Source organism: Grampus griseus, assembly GCF_964374135.1.
Source record: "Grampus griseus genome assembly, chromosome: 10".
Classification (NCBI taxonomy): Eukaryota; Metazoa; Chordata; class Mammalia; order Artiodactyla; family Delphinidae; genus Grampus; species Grampus griseus.
In genome coordinates this window covers 64458842-64473770 of record NC_139004.1, presented here as the reverse complement: position 1 = coordinate 64473770, position 14929 = coordinate 64458842, and the positions used below count along the sequence as shown (strand labels likewise).

The 14929-nt window shown below is 39.8% G+C and overlaps 1 protein-coding gene across 6 annotated transcripts in view; it reads left to right on the top strand.

Annotated features, from left to right (window-relative positions):
- Positions 1–14929, top strand: part of MAP4 (microtubule associated protein 4) — a 167548-nt gene that overhangs the window by 21930 nt on the left and 130689 nt on the right. The window contains exon 1 of one of the 6 annotated variants that reach the window (XM_082664874.1): positions 4472–4490. The exons of the other annotated variants lie outside the window; for them this stretch is intronic. The gene's annotated coding sequence lies outside the window, so the exon portion shown is untranslated. Of the gene's footprint in view, positions 1–4471; positions 4491–14929 lie in introns of those variants that run through there. 6 annotated transcript variants of the gene reach the window in all.

The window sequence follows — 14929 nt, the reverse complement described above, 5'->3', positions numbered from 1 at the left end:
CACTGTTGACAGTTATTTGGGTTGGCTCATGTTTTGTTGTGAATAAAGCTGCTACGCACATTTGTGTATAGGTTTTTGAGTGAACACACTTTTTCTTTTCTTTGGAATAAATACCCAAGAGTGTGATTGCTGGGTTGCATGGTAAGGGTATGTTTGATTTTTGAAGAAACTGTCCAACTGTTTTCTGGATTGGCAGTTCCATTACATTCCAACCAGCAGTGTAGGAGAGGTCCAATTTTTCTGCATCTTCACTGGCATTTGGTACAGTCAGTATTTTTATTTTAGCTCCTTTAATAGATGTGCCTTTATTTTTTATAGTTTCTTCAAAAAAAAAGCAGACAGCTCATAATAAAACAACTTAAAATACCTTAAATTCATAATTTTTTATTTTCAGTTAAGTTTGTACTTTCTGTATTTGCATTTAAAATTTCAATGTTTTATTGCATGTGTGCATACTAAGATTATTTTCTGTATGGTCTTACATTTAATTACTTTTAAAATTTATTTCTTTGTAAATTAATTAATTAATTAATTTCTGGCTGCATTGGGTCTTCGTCACGTGCGGGCTTTCTCTAGTTGCGGCAAGTGGGGGCTACTCTTCTTTGCGGTGCATGGGCTTCTCATTGCGGTGGCTTCTCTTGTTGTGGAGCATGGGCTCTAGGCGCGTGGGCTTCAGTAGTTGTGGTGCATGGGCTCTAGAGTAGAGGCTCAGTAGTTGTGGCGCACAGGCTTAGTTGCTCTGCAGCATGTGGAATCTTCCCAGACCAGGGCTCGAACCCGTGTCCCCTGCATTGGCAGGCAGATTGTTTTTTTTGTTTTTTTTTTTTTGCGGTATGCGGGCCTCTCACTGTTGTGGCCTCTCCCGTTGCGGAGCACAGGCTCCAGATGCGCAGCCTCAGTGACCATGGCTCACGGGCCCAGCCGCTCCGTGGCATGTGGGATCTTCCCAGACCGGGGCACGAACCCGCGTCCCCTGCATCGGCAGGCGAACTCTCAACCACTGCGCCACCAGGGAAGCCCAGCAGGCGGATTCTTAACCATTGTGCCACCATGGAAATCCCCCTAAAATTTGTTGTTTCTTTACTACTACGTTCTATCCTGGATCGAATTGATAGGGAGATGCAGTGACCTGGATTCTTGAGATGGATAAAGCATAAGTTAAACCCATTACTGAGCAAATCCACATGTATTCTGGGATAATTTCTCAACTTTCCCCACTTCATATATTTATTTATTTATTTATTATTATTTTTTGGGCGCTGCATCAGGTCTTAGTTGCGGCATGTGGGATCTTCGTTGAGGCATGCAGGATCTTTCGTTGTGACAGGTGGGTTTCTCTCTAGTTGTGGCGTGCAGGTTTTCTCTTCTCTAGTCATGGTGCGCAGGCTTGGGCGCGTGGGCTGTGTAGTTATGGCGAGTGGGTTCCAGAGCACGTGGGCTCTGTGGTTTGTGGCACGCAGGGTCTCTAGTTGAGGCACACAGGCTCAGTAGTTGTGGCACATGGGCTCAGTAGTTGTGGCACGCGGGCTTAGTTACTCTGCAGCATGTGGGATCTTAGTTCCCTGACCAGGGATTGAACCCACGTCCCCTGCATTGCAAGGTGGATTCTTTACTGCTGGACCACCAGGGAAGTCCCCCCCACTCAATATATTACATAAGGATCATGATCCATGCTAATTTCATGTTCACAAGAAGGTAATAACACTGATCTGGCATTGTTTACCCTATTTACTCACCTCTTCTTCCTGTATAACTGCAGTTCCACAGCCAGCTGTCTCCATCTCTTCTAAGACTGCATTACAAATATGTCTTTAGCTGTGTTATCTATTTATGTCCATTTTCTTTACCCAATTGCCCAGTTCCCTATTTTTATGTATCCTAGTTGGAGTGACTTGGGAATTTCTTATGCTTAAGTTGAATCTATTTTATCAAGTAAAATGTAATCTGTGTATTTTGAACTTTGCATAAAAGGAATTCATATATAGGAAGTGATTATTATAACCTAAATATAATATTTTCCAGTGACTTGTTAGTCATCATTTCGTACAACAAATGTGATGGCTCATTATGTAGAATCATATCCTTCACACTTGTTGAATCGTGTAGGTTTTACCCCTAAGCACCTCACATGGCTATGATTTTGAGTGCTTCCTTTGTAGTGCTTCTGTCTCTGCACTTTATTTTGTGGGGGAAAAATCTTTATTTTTCTTTTCTAATTTTTTTCTTATAAGCTGCTGTGGTTTAGGAAACCAGATTTTAGAATTGAGTTTGAGGGGTTTTATGACATACTTTTGTGTGGTCCAAGGTAGACTTGGGCTTGTACTGGGTGTTTCATGTATTGTTTCATTCAGTCGTTACAATATTTCTGTGTAGACACTTTCCTTATCTATAAAGTTGGGAATGATAGACATTAGAGAAGATAAGGCCCAAGGTTGCACAGCCAGTAAAAAGACAGCTTCAAATCTCTATCTTTTTGACGATAAAGTGTATATACTTGCATAGTACCATGCAGCCTTGCTTGGTAATTCCTTTCAGGTTTTTACTTGGTTCTTAAATACTAGATGTTGCCAGATATATGATGCTACTTAAACTAGGTGTGATTAGGAGGCACAGCATCCAAAGCAAGTGTATGAGATTGTAATACAAGGAGGTGATGGCTTGCTCTGTTATCCTGTGGCTTTCGTGTGTTGGTGTAATGCGAGAGGATCAGTGCATCATGATCAGTTTACAGCTCAGGAGCAACTCTACAACCTATTTTAGGTTCAGAGTTATTATTGTCTGCCTTGTTCTTTATGCTTGTTTCTTCTTTTCTCCTTCATCCTTTTCTTTTAACTTTTTCCTTTCTCTCTCTTTGCTTTTAAGAGACAGGAAACCAGGGATGTGTTGTTGAAGACCTAGCATTTTTTCAAATACCTAATATTTATGTAGTTGATGAGTAGGCGTCACCAGGAGTTTCCTTTTGTTAACAAGTTCAAGAGAGACCACCATGCCAAATGAAATTTTATCTTGAAAGTGAATGCAGTGAACACTGGCACTGAGAATAATGAACAAACATTGAAATGCCAACCTACTTCCAAGGAATCAGGGTTACCAGTTGTGACCTGTCATTTTGTCTACTTGTGATAAGTTGTTTTCTTTTTAAAGTTAAGCTTAATTGTTCCCCCTTGGACTATTATTTATGTTTCTTCAGTTTTGAAATTCATTTGATCTTTTAAAATGGTAGCTATCTTCTGACCCCTTATAAGTTAAATAAATTGGGCCAGGCCACCTCACCATGTGAATTCCTGCCTTACCCTAACTTGGTCTTTGACACCCTGCGCTGGGCCACTATGGCTCCCTCCCCACCCCAAAACAAGGACTCTGACTTTGCTCTGCCCTACCTGATACTTTAGGCTGAATTGTTTGGCAAGGGGAAGAGGGTCAGATTCGATTTTGAGGGGTATAATTCTGATGACCATATGGAGAGTCAGGTGAGAGACTGTCCGAGGGCTCTGTTAAGAGGCTGGTACAGAGTCCAGGTGAGGGAAAGGGTTTGAATGAAGAAGGTCAAGCACTGTACAGTGCATGATGGTGATATGATTAATTATAGAGGCTACCATTTATTGAACACTTACTATGTGCTAGAATTAATAAGTACTCTCTATGAATTTGACTCTCATAACAGTCCCATGATTGCAGGTCATAACATTTTTATTTTACGGATGAGGAAACTGAGTCACGAAGAGATTACATAACTTTCCCAAGTTTACCTAGCTCTACAAAAGGAAAAGCCAGGATGGGAAGTCAGGCAGTCTGATTCTAGAACCTGTGCTCTTGACTGTTTGGAGGTTTATTTTTCTAATCATTAGAGCTGTTCATTGGTGGAAGAGCTACCCTTTGCTGTAATGTGTGTCACGTGATGGTCATCAATCATCTACATCAAGGGTCCTTCGGTTAGATTACCCTGAGGGAGCTTTCTAGAAATGCCAAGATTCTGTAACTTGATATACAGGGACTCCTTGGTTTGTATGGTTCTGATATGCACAAATTTTACTTACCATGATTCAGTTAAATAACACCCATTCCCTAATAACATGTACTACCTGTAATTGCATAAACTACAAAATTGCCGCTAGCTCTTCTCTCTACAGATTACTATGTAAGTAACAGGTGTACATCAGTATCAGTGATCTGTCATCTCCTTTCAAAACCTGTTGGTGACTGTTCACTGCACATCTGTTATTCAGTTCATGCACAGATAGCAAAGCATGCAGTTCCATTGCCTCCATGTCACCCAGCGATAAACCCATGTGACATTTTACAAAAATGGGTAATTGAAAGAAAGAACGAAGAAGGTGCAGCAAAGAACCAAAAACTTCCTTTCCAGGGTTGGAAGTGAAATGCAAATCATAAGTGAATGGAGTTACAGAAGAAATAACTTCACTGTGGGAATGTTGACACTACTGTCATTCAAAAGACTCTGGATATGCAGCTAGAGAAGCTCAGTGAAGGTGAGCTTATCTATGTAAATGAGGAAGATGGTTTGGTGAAAAAGATGAAGATATCCCAGAGGAGAAAGTGACATGGGCAAGAAATTTCACTTTTATTAAAAGAATTCTCAGAGATACTTTGTGACATTGAAAACATAAAGGATAAAATGCTGGAAGCTGATCCATTCCATATCATAAGTTAACTACTCTTGATAAGTTTTTTCAAAGAAATTATAAATAATTTTCAATGTTTCCAGTCTTTTACAGCATACTAAATAAATGTTAGTTTTCCTGTTTTTTATTCTTATACAATTATAAATGACAGAATTTTTAACGTTTCAACAAAAATTTTTAAAGATAACAGAACAATTGTAATTTTCCCCATTTATTATTACTATCGTTTTGCATGGTTTCAACTTGCATTGTCACTTTTTTAGTCTCACACCACTATGCAAAACGAAGACTGCCTATACTTAACTGTTGAAAGTTTAGTTTTTCTCTTCATCTTCTAGTGGCTCCCTCTAGCCTTTTCTTGCAGAAGTTTTTATATGCATCTAACAACAAAGCATGTTTCTTTGAGCAAGCTTTGCTTTTTTTAAAAAAATTGTACATAACTGGAAAATAACATATCTATCTTCTGATAACAAGAAAGGAAATATCCTTTAAGTTGGTATTAAGGGCAATCTCATAGGAAAGAAGATGTTAGTTTCATGTGTTTGGTGCTCTGTCTCTCTTTTTTGGGGGGTAACAGTTTTATTGAGGTATTATTCACATACCATACAGTTCACCCATTTAAAGTATAGAAATCAATGGTTTTTAGTATATTCACAGATATGTGTGACTATTACCACAGTTTTAGAACATTTTCATCACTCCCAAAAGAAACCCCATACTCTATAGCCATCACTCTCTAATCTTTTCAGCACCCCCTCTTCCCAAGCCCTTGAGAACCACTAATCTTTCTGTCCCTCTTGATTTGCCTGTCTGGACATTTCATATAAATGGAGTGATACAGTATGTAGTCTTTTGTGACTGGCTTCTTCCACTTAACATAATATTTTCAAGGTTCATCTGTCTTGTAGCTTGTATTACTGCTTCATTCCTTTTTATGGACATATAACATTCTACAGTTTGGATATACCACATTTTGCTTATTCATTCATCTGTAGATGGACATTTATGTTTCCACTTTTTCGCTATTATGAATAATGCCACTGTGAACATTTGTGTTCAAGTTTTTATGTGGTCATAGGGTTTCAATTCTCTTGGGTTTATACCTAGGAGTGGAATTGCTGGGTCATATGTTTAACCTGTTGAGGAACTGCCATACTGTTTTCTGTTAATAAAATGGCCACACCATTTTACATTTCCATTAGCACTATATGAGGGTTCCAATTTCTGTCCTTGTGATTATCATCATCCTAGTGGGTATGAAGTGGTTTCTCACTGTGGCATTGACTTTCATTTTCCTGGTGACTGATGTGCTTACTGGCTATTTGCATATCATCTTTGGAGAAATGTCTGTTCAGATTATTTGCCCACTTTTTTCTTTTTTTGGTTGCACCCTGCGTCATGTGGGAACTTAATTCTCTGACCAGGGATCAAACCCACACCCCCTGTATTGGAAGTGCGGAGTCTTAACCACTAGACCGCCAGGGAAGTCCCTCCCTATGACTTTTAGATTTAGCTTGTCAATTTCTGCAAAGAAGCTAATTGGGATTTTGATGGGGATTGCATCGCATCTGTAGATGAGTTTGGGAGGAGTATTGCCTTCTTCCATTGTACCGATGGGGAATTTCCTCTTCTTAACAATGTTAAGTCTTCCCATCCATGAATTTGGAAGCTCTTCTTTCTCCATTTTTTGTATTTTTCAGAGTACTATAAGTTGTGTGCTTATTTTGTTAAATTTATTGTTAAGTGTTCTTTTTGTTGCTGTTGTAAATGGAATTATTTTCTTAATTTCATTTTTGAATTGTTCATTGCAAGTGTTTGGTGCTATTTTAATATTGACTTTGTTGAATTTAAAACTTTCAGGAATCAAGGGTCTTCTTATTGGCTTATAATTACAAGACATGTAGGCTTGTGTCGTAGCTTTCAAGCAGTTTGTGGTCAGACTTTGAGTTATTTAGTGATCACTTTTGAGCTATAGGCCACTTGTACTTAGGAGTTCCAAACTGATGACTACATATGCCAGTTGTATGGCCAATGTGACTGGTTTTCAAAAGCTCTTTCAGTTATAAAGCAAATGACTTGGCAACAAAAATGCCTTTCATTCATATCATTCTTTTGTTTTTCTTGGTGCGAAGAGCTGTAGTTAAGAGAACAGTTAGATTTTAGTGGTTTACCAGTTGCATTAGAGAAAGTCTATAAAAGGATTGTTGAGCCAGACAGCTTTCAGATGAAAAACCAGTTTATTAGCAAGGCAGGAACCTCTTGCAGATAGTTTGGTTAACCTGTAGCTAGTGTAGGAAGAGTTGAAACTATGTATTTTGAGATTAAATCTTAAATTATGTGGGCATGTGTCTGATAAGTATAGTTTTATCATCTACATCAGAATGATTTGGGGTAATTTGAAAGGCAGATTCCTGGGCTTCTACTCAGACTTACTAAATCAGATTCTGGGTATAGTTCTCTGTAATCTATTTTAAACCATCTTCCCAAGGGATGTCCACATTAAAGTTTGAAAACTGCTTTTAATTGTGTATCTCCTTCTCTTAAGATATTATTTTTACCAGAAATTGAAATTTTCACAGGAAGCCCTTAAAAAACAGGAACAGAAGATATCAGTACATTTTACATACTTCTGTTTCATTTATGTGTATGTGTGTGTGTATAACTGTATGTGTGTGAATATGGGTCATTTTATGAAATGATTTTTCCCCCATGGGTTGTGATATAAAGAGAAAAAGATTGAAGGCCTCAGAATTAGAAAAATGTGCAACATATTTTGCATTATTTTGTATCTGGTATGTTCATGGAACTGAGATAGGTACTAGAGAATAACCAGAGATTACTGAACATTATTGCTCTTGAGCTCACAGGTTATAGTGGGTAATAGGCATGTAAGTAATAAAGTTGGTCAGTGGTGTACTAGTAGCACACATCATATAGCTAGAGTGCTCTGGAAGCCATGGAGGCTTTCATAGAGACGGACTGAGAGAGTAGAGGTAGGCCTTGAAAAGGTGGAAAAGAAAAATGGTATTTTAGTTATTAAGTGAGAGAGAATGATTTTAGGACTGAAGAAGAAGAATTGATATCTATATCTATATATCTGTGTAAATTATTTCTAATTCAATGTAGTGATGTACTTATCCACTCTTATCATATACTGCCTACACTCATTCTGGTGTAGCACCCGAGTGCATGGGGATCTTAAGGGATCTTAAGGGAGGAGCTTAAGGGAGGTTCTATAGCTCTTGTCACAGCTTTCGTCTTTCTGGAGGCACTCTTTCTTTCCTGCTCTTGGAACTTTTCTTTACTGGAGTTTACTTGTTTCCTTTTCAAATTTTATTTCATGTTAGTGCTTGTATTACTGTCTTCATTAGATGTACTTGGACCCACCAAGAGTCCAGGACAGTGGGGGAGGTCTAGTTGAGATCTGGGGAAAGCTTTCTGCATTTCAGAAGGGTAAACTGTGTGTACTCCTGTCTTCAGAATTCTTTTCAGCCTCGAGGCCAGTAATCTAACTTTAGCCTTTATCTCTCAGTAGACTTTATAACCATTTTTTTGTTTTATCTTAAGGTAGGCTAACATTCACCTTTAGAATGTCCCACAGCTGCTCCACAAACTATCAGAGATTGTTAGCTTTTGTTCCTTATAGTTGTCTGCTGTAGAATCCTTTGTTTACATCAGCTGCCTTTAGTCACTTGATTCTCACATGCATACTGACACATACAGATTTAGGACGATTCACTCTAAATAGTGCTCTTGATCTAATTTGTTTTTCCTGAATGTTTTAGAGTAGAGGCTGATCACCTACTACCTAAGCAGAAGGAACTGCCTCGGCAAGGCACTGGAGGTGTGCACCCTGTGTCACAGCATTTGGCCATAGCTCCATCTGTGAAAGTATGATGCTTGGAGGCCAAGCAGAGAAAGGGCACATCCCATGTGCTTTGAATACCCAGGTGTATAGTAGATGATGAATCACAACTTTTTTTAAGAATTAAAAAAATAAGGACTTCCTGGTGGCGCAGTGGTTAATAATCCACCTGCCAATGCAGGGGACACGGGTTCGAGCCCTGGTCCGGGAAGATCCCACATGCCACAGAGCAACTAAGCCCGTGGGCCACAACTACTGAAGCCCGTGTGCCTAGAGCCCATGCTCTGCAACAAGAGAAGCCACTGCACTGAGGAGCCCATGCACTACAATGAAAGAGTAGCCCCCACTCGCTGCAACTAGAGAAAGCCTGTGAGCAGCAACCAAGACCCAGTGCAGCCATAAATAAATAAATAAATATATTTTTTAAAAAGTTGCTGTGAGAGACAGTGTAGGGAAACAGTTAAGAGTTGGGGTCTACTACTTTACTAGGCGAGTGACCTCAGGCAAGTTACTTAACCTTTAAGTGCCATAGTGTCCCTATTTTAAATGGGGATAATAATATACCTACATACTAGAATTGTTCAACGTATTCTTTTTTCTTTTTTCTTTTTTTTTTTTTGTGGTACGCGGGCCTCTCACTGCTGTGGCCTCTCCCATTGCGGAGCAGAGGCTGTGGACACGCAGGTTCATCGGCCATGGCTCACGGGCCCAGCCGCTCCGCGGCATGTGGGATCTTCCCAGACCGGGGCACAAACCCGTGTCCCCTGCATCAGCAGGCGGACTCAACCACTGCGCCACCAGGGAAGCCCTCTTTTTTTTAAATTAATTTTATTTATTTATTTTTGGCTGCGTTGGGTCTTCGTTGCTGTGTGCAGGCTTTCTCTAGTTGTGGCAAGCGGGGGTTTCTCTTTGTTGCAGTGCACAGGCTTCTCGTTGCGGTAGCTTCTCTTGTTGTGGAGAACGGGCTCTAGGCGTGCAGGCTTCAGTAGTTGTGGCATGGGGGCTCAGTAGTTGTGGCATGGGGGCTCAGTAGTTGTGGCTCACAGACTCTAGAGCGCAGGCTCAGTAGTTGTGGTGCACGGGCTTTGTTGCTCTGTGGCATGTGGGGTCTTCCCAGACCAGGACTCGAACCCATGTCCCCTGCATTGGCAGGCGGATTCTTAACCACTGCGCCATCAGGGAAGTCCTCAACATATTCATTGAATTGATATATGTAAAGTGATTAGAATAGTACCTGGAACATTAGCACTCAATAAATGTTGAGGTGATGCTGGAGAGGAATCCTTATTTTTTCTTACAAATCTGACCCAGGGTAGGTTCAATATTTGGTCTAGAATATGAAGTTTGCTTTTTAATTGTCACAATAATGATTTTTGGGGGGGCATTGAAAAATTCTAAAAGTCTTTCTTTTTGTTCACTTGCAGCCAGATATCAAAGAATGGGGGAAATTCTGGAGAATAAGTGATTTTTAAAAATCACTTGGTGATTTTTGGTCACATGGTCAACATGTGAGCTGTTTTTTTCCTTATGATTTCTTCTTTTCCTTTTCCATGCCTGTACAGTAAAAATAGATCTGGTTTCCTAGGTTATCACAGCTTGTAACAAAAAGCTTTTTTGATAAAGTTGGCTGTTGGGTCAGTGGGATGAGATCATTCCTTCCTAACTAGTTTGCAAAGTTTGAAGTATTTGCTGAAACAAAAGCCTGCCGGGTTGGCTAACCACACAATAAGCCTGACTTTGTGGGTATGTTCAGGGCAGGAGAGTGTGATAGAATACTACTGATATGTGGAAGAAGGTGAAAGGTGCTTGGCACAGTACCTCTGCACTGTGGCTGGCCACGTGTGGAAAGAGATTAGAATGATAAAGGGACTCAGGCCACAACACTTAAGGTTGGAACCTGGATTTAGGCCTTCTTTGAGATGTGACGAATTAATTGAAAACAGTAGTCCTTCTACATTTGGATTAGTGCATCTCTAATGAAAAATATTTGGCATTTTGAAACTAAAGAAAGGTTGATGCCATGGAATTGTATACTTCAAAATGTTTTAAAAAAATTTAAAAAATGCTTAAGTGTATGTTCTGTAAATTTCGTCTCAATAACAAAAGAAAAAGAAAAATTATTAAGGATAACTGGGAGGAAAATTAATACACTCAGTCTTCTGTTTGTACCAAATTAAGTTAAACACTTACAAGCTTTAACCAAGGCTTCAACTTTCACATCATGGATATTGAATAATGGCACAATTCAAGAATTGATAATTAAATAGGAGACAAGAATCTGTGTCAGGAGGGCATGTCACTTAAAAAAAGGATAACTACTTGGTGCTATTTCCAATAGGTAGGCTGGCTTATTTTGTTGACCTCTGAGAAAACTAAAGCTTTCTAACCTAGCATAGGAAATGGTCAGAATTATAATACCCTTTATCTTGCCCTTGTTTCCTTCTTTGGAATAGTATAGGGCTGAGAAGAAATCCTGGTTCTAGTTGAGATTCAAGATGACCTTGAATAAGTATCTTTGTTAATCCCCTTGGCTCTTTTCTCACTTATAAAATAAGGAGTTTGGATTCAAATGCCCCTTTTTTGTGATTTGGTTGGAAATATCAGACACACATTGCTAAGTTATTTTGTTTTGTTTCTTTGAGTGTAATAAATATAAGTGCTCATTAGAGTTGGTCACTGTTTGTGAATCTACAAAATGAAGTTAAAGTTAATAGTGAAACCGTGCACCTCAGTTGGGACTTGAACGCACACAGCTGGCACTCGAACCCAGCCAAAACCCTGATTGGGACTTGAACCCACGCGGCCAAAACCCACAGTGTTCCAACTGAGATCACACACCTGGTTTCAGGACTTAATGAAGCTCAGGTTCTTGATGTCTCATCACAGAAAGAATTCAGTGAGAGACAAAGTGATAGGTAATAAGTGGATTTATTTAGAGAGAAACACACTCCACAGACAGAGGGAGTGGGCCATCTCAGAAGGTGAGAAAGGAACCAGGATATGGGGTTGTCAGTTTTTATAGTGGTGGGTAATTTCATAGGCTAGTGAGTGGGAGGAGTATTCCAGCTATTTCGGGAAGGGGCAGGGATTTTCAGGAATTGGGCCACCGTCCACTTTTTGATCCTTATGGTCGCCTTAGAACTGTCATGGCGCCTGAGGGTGTGTCATTTAGCTTGCTGATGTGTTACATTGAGCGTATACTGAGGTTCAAGGTCTAGTGGGAGTCGACTTGTCCACCATCTTAGACCCATTTGGTTCTAATCCGTTTATGTCATGTCCTCAGGCTATGTCATTCTTTCAGGGGTTATGCCCTGCTCCCTTCTCTCCTGTTTCAATAGTACCAGTGGTAGAACTTCAGATTTGAAGCTTTAATGGAGAGCCAGCTAGTTTTCAGTGATTAGAGACTTGGACGTTACTTATACAGACTTTCTTCCATAGTAAGTTTCTCCATGGAATTGTAGATTGTGTGAGAGTGCAGTTTTTGGTCATGGGTCAGATTTAAGTTGGAAGTGAATAAAGTTTGCTTTATTTATTGCTTTATTTTAACTAGAATGTTAAAGACAGACGTTGTATACAGTTGTCCCTCGGTATTCATAGGGGATTTGTTCTAGGACCAACTTCAGATACCAAAATACCCTGGTGCTTAAGTTCCATATCCAGCCCTCCGTATCTATGGTGGATTCAGCTGACCGTGGATTGTGTAGTACTGTACTGTTTTTTTCTTTAGATCTGTTTCTGAATACCTGTCCTGGGGAAAATAGGGGCTATATTGTGGGCAATTTATATTTTTCTGTATTTCAGAAATTTCTGTAAATAAGGCCCAGGTTCATGATTTTTGATGCTTAAACAATGTTAAATACTGAAACGGCACTAGCCATTCAAGTGCTTACCTACAGCCATAGAGCAAACTCCCTGGTCACTTTGGAAGTGTACATTTTGACCATGTTCAGAAATAAAGACAACATAATGATTGCATCAATATTTTTATGTAAATAAGCCCATCTAAATATATTTTAAATTAATTTTGTAACTTATGGAAATTAGATTTACAGAAAAGTTGTTAGAATCTCCTATTATTAACATCTTACATTAGTATGGTATATTTGTGACAATAAACCAATTTTGATACATTATTATTAATTAAAGTTCATACTTTGTTTGGATTTAGTTTTTACCTAACGACCCTTTTCTGTTCTGGGTCTCATCCAGGATACCGTATTACATTTAGTTGTTATGCTTAGGCTTCTCTTGGCTAGGACAGTTTCTCAGACTTGATTTTTGATGATCTTTTTTTTCATGATCTTGACAGTTTTGAGGAGTACTAGTCTGATATTTTGTAGAATTCCTTCAACTGGGATTTATCTGATCTTTTTCTTATGACGAGACCAGGGTTACAGTTTATGAGAGGAAGATTATAGAGGTAAAATGCCATTCTTACCACATATCAAGGGCACATACTGTCAACATAACTCATCACTGTTAACGTTAATCTTGATCACCTGGTTTAGGTAGTGTTTGTCAGGTTTCTCTTTTGTCTCCCTTTTCATGTTGTACTCTTTGGAAGGAGGTCACTATGTGACCCACCCACACTTAAGGAATCAGGGTTAAGTTCTACCACCTAGAAGCTGGAATGTCTAGACTAATTCTTTGGAATTCTTCTTCATGGTAGATTTATTTATTCTTCATCACTAATTTATTCAATCATTATTTATACCAGTATGGATTCATGAATACTTATTTTGTATTTTGGGTTACAATCCAATACTGTATTTTGTTGCTCAAATTGTTCCAGCTTTGGTCATTGGAAGCTCTTTCATTTGACCCCTGTGTGCCTTTCACATTCCCTCATTAATTAATTAATTATTATTTTTATAGCATTTCCTAACTTTCTGGCATTACAAGATATTCCAGGCTTTGCTTGTATATTTTCTGTCCCGGTCCTAGAATTAGTCATTTCTCCAAGGAGCCCTGTTTCCTGTGTAAGAGATGGTATTAGAAACCAAGCCCTGGACACCAGGTGTGCTTGTTGCTTACTGGAATGCCCCTGAAGATTTTAATTAAACTTTATCTGTGTTTTTTTTTAATTAATTAATTTATTTTTGTCTGCGTTGTGTCTTCATTGCTGCACATGGGCTTTTTCTCTAGTTGCGGCAAGCGGGGGCTACTCTTGGTTGCGGTGCGTGAGCTTCTCACTGTAGTGGTTTCTCTTGCTGCGGAGCACGGGCTCTAGGTGCATGGGCTTGAGTAGTTGTGGTGCGTGGGCTCTAGGATGTGTGGGCTTCAGTAGTTGCAGCACATGGGCCCTAGAGCGTGCAGGCTTCAGTAGTTGCGGTGTGTGGGCTCAGTAGTTGGGGCGCACGGGCTCTAGGGTGCGTGAGCTTCAGTAGTTGTGGCACACGGGCTCAGTAGTTGTGGCTCGCAGGTTCTAGAGCGCAGGCTCAGTAGTTGTGGCACACAGGCTTAGTTGCTTCGTGGCATGTGGAATCTTTCCGGATGAGGGCTCAAACCTGTGTCCCCTGAATTGACAGGTGGATTCTGAACCACTGCGCCACCAGGAAGTCCCTATCTGTGTTTGAACAGAGTGGAAATGTCATATTTATGGGAAAATATTTAGGCTTGTTCCTAATTTAGACTTCTTTCTCCCCTTCTTTTCTATCTCCTTTTGCTGTGGTTTTATTGCAATATAGTACTAAATCTTAAAATATGTATCATGTAAAATGCCATTAAACTAGTGGTCTGTAGCTGTAACATATAGAATTTTAAACCATTAGATTACTGCCTTAGGAAATAGGAGTATGCATTCTTGCTCTTTCCTTAAAGCAGAGGTATCAGGACAGAGCTTTTCATGTCATTGATTAAAACTCTTCAAAGGAGTTAGTGGTTGTAACTTCCAGGAAAGTAAGACATTTTAAAAAATTAATTTATTTTTATTATTGGCTGCGTTGGGTCTTCGTTGCTGCACGCGGGCTGTCTCTAGTTTCAGTGAGCGGGGGCTACTCCTCGTTGTGGTGCATGGGCTTCTCAATGCGATAGCTTCTCTTGTTGCAGAGCACAGGCTCTAGGCGTGTGGGCTTCAGTAGTTGTGGCACGTGGGCTCAGTAGTTGTGGCTCGCGGGCTCTAGAGTGCAGGCTCAGTAGTTGTGGCTCATGGGCTTAGCTGCTCTGCGGCATGTGGGATCTTCCTGGACCAGGGCTTGAACCCGTGTTCCCTGCATTGGCAGGCGGATTCTTAACCACTACTCCACCAGGGAAGTCCCCAGCTATAGGATTTTTGTAAAAATATGTTCATTTGGCTCTAAGTGTTGTCTTTGGAATAAAGTATCTTGAAGTATCTTTGTTAGGCGATTTGGTTAATAAAAATACCTCTATCTTAAGGGCCAGTCTAAATTCCTGTTTTGTTAGGATTGCCAAAGTTTTTGTA